We start from the raw sequence: 5502 nt of genomic DNA on the forward strand, positions 1-5502 counted from the left end.
GATTAGATTGCTTTCGAAAAAATAGTTTACGCTTAGCTCCCGGTTCTCTAATGGGGGTTCCGTATAGATAATGTCGTTCCCATTGTCATCCGATTTGACTGTATAGACGGTAACGTTGACCAGTTGTCGGATCAGTCGACATAATACCAGTGATAATACATGTCCACTGGTTTGTTGTTGTTGTTGTTGGCATTCAGGTACCCGTGCAATATGATAGCCGGATAGATAGTAGTTTGGTTTATTAGCTATTAAATTAATAGAGCACTGGTATGTTATATGGGTGTAGGGTATGTATGGGTTGCATATATACTACTTTACCGTTGGCTAACTGGTTGTCATTGTTGTTGTCGTGATTTTTATGTACAAAACCTGATACACGCCTACTGTGGTGATCGTAGGTAGCGATCCATTCATTACGGGTCAACCGATACGACTGGCCGTCCCATAGGACGGCATCGACATATGTTTTGTCGCAAAATTCATTGTTGTTGTAGTTATTATCAATCAAATTGGTATTAATTTCCGATAAAAATAATAATAATTGAATTATAATAACTAATAAATTCATATTATTATTATTGTTAAACATTATTAGTATTATAATTATAATTATTGCAAACTTTTTTTTGTTGTTTATTAGATTTTGTTTTTAATTAATATTTATGTTAATAATAATTTAAAACTAAATTTTTATCAAAAATAATATAAATTAATTTCTAATAAATAATTTATTAATCTTATATAAATATAATAATATTATTATTATTTAAAAAAAAAATATTATGATTAATAAAATTATTTATTTAATTTACTTGGTTTAACATGATTAATATTTAATTAACAGTTATTATTATTATTATTATTTTCGGATAGTACCAAGCTACTAATTAATTTAAATTGTTATATAATAATTAGTTTGTTATTAATGTACTAAAAACATAAATTATAGTTATAATTAAATAATTAATAATTATTTTTTTAAAAAAAATTATTAGATTAAAAATTATCTATTTAAATTTTATTATTAAATTATACTAATTAAATATAATTTATAATTAACATAAAATAACTAATATGTATACATGATTTTTTTGAAAATAATTAATTTACATAAAAATATTTTTAATCATCTAAATGATGTTTATTTAACAATATGTAAATTTTGAGATAAAAACATTTTTTATATGATTTAATTAATATTAAAAATAAAATTTTGAGATAAAATACAGTTCCCATAAATTATCAATGAATCACTGATTTATTTATATTATTATTATTGGTATTAKTAATATATATATATATATAATTAAATATATATATATATATAATTAAATATATATATATATATAATTAAATATATATATATATATAATTAAATATATATATATATATATATAAAAGTTACAAAAATTGCTTTTATTTAAATATAATAGTTTATTGATTAAAAAATATTATTAAATTAAAAATAAAATTTTATATAATATTACAAAATCATTAATTTTTCTAAAAAAAAAATTTATAGCAATTACTAATATTTTAGTTAAACAACTAATTGTTTAATTAAAAAAAATAAATAAATCAATAATAACTAAATGTTGTTATAGTTGTTGTAAAACTAATAATAATATGTTATCATTGATTTGCATGCAGTAGTAGTAGTAGTAGTATCTGTAGTACCGGTAGTAGTAGTAGTAGTAGTATCGCGGCTCATGTATACCATAGACCTGGACTCTGCCTCCCCGTCCTCCTCCTCGTACTCTTCAATAAAAAAGTTTACATCCATATCATCATTGAATCGTAACTTTTTAGCTACCCGTCCCTTACTAGCTGTTAATGGTGTTACCATTGATGTCGATGCTGTCATCAATGGTTGTTGTTGTTGTTGTTGGTGTTGTAAACTGTCTGTCCTATTAACTACTAGTTGTCGTCTACTATCAATATTTTGTTGGTCTAATTATACAACAACAAAAAATTAGATATAATTATTATTATTATTATTATTAAAATTAATTATAATTTGATAAAACTAACTAAACAACCACAACATCGATGAACAACCGCTGCCCAAAACAATGGCCAGAAATGCATAGACAAGTAATACGACAAATATGACTATCGGTAATATATGATAGTAGTTGATCAGTGAACCTACACCTACACCGACATCACTGTCCTCTAGTTGACTGTTATCCCGATGATCGTCATCGGTATCATCATCGGTATCATTGATGTCCATCCAGTGGTACACCGGTTGGTCGGGGCGTCGGTGGCTAACAGTTGTCCTATTATTTTCATTATTATTATTATTGGACACACCATCACTACCATCATCATTATCATCGGATAAGTTAGCTATTGACAACTCTGGTAATAATGATAATGATGATGGACTGGTAGTATTGTTAGCTACAGGTGCCAGTGGATGTGGTGGACATCCAAAAAACTCCAGTACTGTCTGATTCTACACACATATATATATATATTATAATTAATTAATTATATATTTTTTGTAAATACTATTCAATCAAACCATTGGCCGCAAACCAATTGTGCGGTTGTTGTTATTAGTATCGTAGGTTAGCTCATACATGTAGGCCAGGCCTAACCCGTACGGATGTTCGGCTACTACATAGCATTTAGCTGATAGTGTCCACCAAAATGCTGTTATAAATATCATATCCTTGTCCTCCTCAATATCACCGACCCTAAGATCCTGATAGTATCTGACCAATAGTCCACTCGTGGTCAGTCTGATTAGTTCAAAATACGGCTCCCGACCCTCAAATCGATTGTAAATATTGACAAACATGTACTCCCGGGGCCAGTAGACTGACGGACGATATCTATAGGCAAACGGTGCCGTCATTACAGTTGTTTCGATAAACAAATTATTGCCGAATAGACTATCGGTTAGCGACTGTTGTCCGGGACTGACCATCCGTTCAATGCGATAGACCATCTCTGAGGTACGGGTGTTACGTATGGTATAGACTGTCAGACCAGACATTTGTTGCATTAGCTGACAGCTAGTAGTCGGCGGCGGCGGCGATAATGTCGGGTCACAGTCGGGAACCGTTGGTATGTAATAACCTGATTGATAATAATAGCCAATGTCTACAATAGTAACCAATTATTATTATTATTATAGAAAAAATTGTCTAAAAATTTTTATTATAATTTTATATTTTGTTTTTTTGTTATTATTTATAAACAATAAAAAAATTATTTTTTAAATAAAATATATATTATTAAAAACTATTAGTCTGGAAATTATTAAAAAAAAAATCATTTTAAATAAACATTACAAACATTACAAACATATTGACATTTACAGAGAGAGAGAGAGAGAGAGAGAGAGAGAGAGAGAGAGAGAGAGAGAGAGAGAGAGAGAGAGAGAGAKAGAGAGAGATAGAGAGAGTTTAATATGAATTGATTAATAAATACCAACAAAACAAAAATCACTTTAATATTTAAGGCTTTAATTTATTGCAAACATATATATATATATATATATATATATATATATATATATATATATATAGAGAGAGAGAGAGAGAGAGAGAGAGAGAGAGAGAGAGAGTAAAAAATAGTTGTTTGAATTGTTAAACAAAAATTATTATTAATTTTTTAAATTTATAATCACAAAAAAATATAAATAAAATATTATTTCTATAAAATAAATATAATTATCGAAAAAATAAAAATAATAAAATAAAAAAATAAACCTTCACTAAAATCAACGCTATCTTTATGTACAAAGTCGGACATACAGTTCCTCTGGACGTCATAATTGGCAATCCATTGATCTCTAGTAACTCTATACGACTGGCCGTCCCATAGGACAGCATCGACATAGGATTGGCCGCAAAATTCTGGTCTAAAATCATCCGATTTTTTGGATGTAATCCGAGTTTCAGTTATTGTTGTCGTAATTAATAATAATATCATATTATTTATCAAACAATAACTTTGATGTAAATTGAAAATTAATTTCATTATTATTATTATTATAGTATTAATTAACTAAATTTTTTTAACTACAAAAATATCTCCCGTTTTTTTTGCTGACAAAAAATATACATTAATATAATATTGATAATTATTATTATCAATATTATTATTGTTATTTATACAGATATAATAAACTATTTTTTATATATATATATTGTATATCATATCATATTAAATTACAATTATTAGTTTATATATTAAGTATCAAATTTTTATAAGATTTTTAAAAAACATACTTTTTTTATAGTCAATTAATTTTTTAAATAAAATTTTTTATTTATTTTTTATTTAAATTATATTATATTTGTTTCACTATTCAGAATATTTAAATATCTATTGCCTAATAAAAAAAATTGTTGATTTAATTTATATATATATATACTGTATTTCAGTAAATAAAAAGTAATTTAAAAATAATTGTTTTATAACTTTATTTTTATTTTAAATTTTACAGTTAAATAACATACAATTACAACAATTATTATTTTTAAAAATATCCAATAATACTAAATTTTACTAATTTGATAATAGTAATAATAATAATAAAAATTAATAAAAATTAATTAAAATTTAAATATAAGTTTTGTATGTTTTTTTTTTAATAAATACTATTAATTTAAATTATATATTTTATTAATAAATAAATTATAAACTAAATATTTATAATAATAATAATACTGTAAATATCAATAAGTTTTCTAATAATTATCTAGCACATTTTTAAAATAAATTACTAATATAAATATTTTTTGGGTCCATTTAACATTTAATTAACAATTATTATTATTATTATTATTTGATATGTGCACATTATCTTGGTAATAATATAATTTTATAATAATAATAATAATGTTTATTTACTTAAATTACATCAATCATCTAATACATGAATTAAATATGTATTGTATTTTTATTTAATTTTTTATAAACTATTGTTAATTTTTAACATAATTTTAATAATAATAATTAAGTAATTATTACTAAAATTGCAAAAATAATTTTTTTCCCACTCTGTTATAAATAAATTAAACTTTATATTATAATTTAGTATTTGATATAAATATATATAATGTAAATATTTGTACTATTAAATTATAAAAAAAATTATGTTTAAAAAAAATAACAACATTTTCATAAATAAATATTATAAATAAATAAAACAACAACAATAAATAACAATAAAATAATTATATTGTTCATAATATTATTCAACAATAACTACATGTATGTATAACTCAATAATATGTAGTATAATATTAACTAAAAAAAAAATAATTATAATTTTTTTTTATATATGAGAGATATATCAATAATTTTCAACAGCAAAAAAATTAAATCAAAAAAAATAAATCAAAAAAATTAATTCAAAAAAAAAATATATATATATTAATAATAGACTTATAGTTGGTTTTCATTGTTGACTCCATTTAATATAATTAAATCTAATTAATTAACAAAAAATAGTAACAAAAATAATTTAAATAAAAAAAT

This window comes from Oppia nitens, unplaced genomic scaffold (assembly GCF_028296485.1).
Source record: "Oppia nitens isolate AA-2021 unplaced genomic scaffold, nextdenovo-longstitch-racon4-pilon3 scaffold14_pilon_pilon_pilon, whole genome shotgun sequence".
Classification (NCBI taxonomy): domain Eukaryota; kingdom Metazoa; phylum Arthropoda; class Arachnida; order Sarcoptiformes; family Oppiidae; genus Oppia; species Oppia nitens.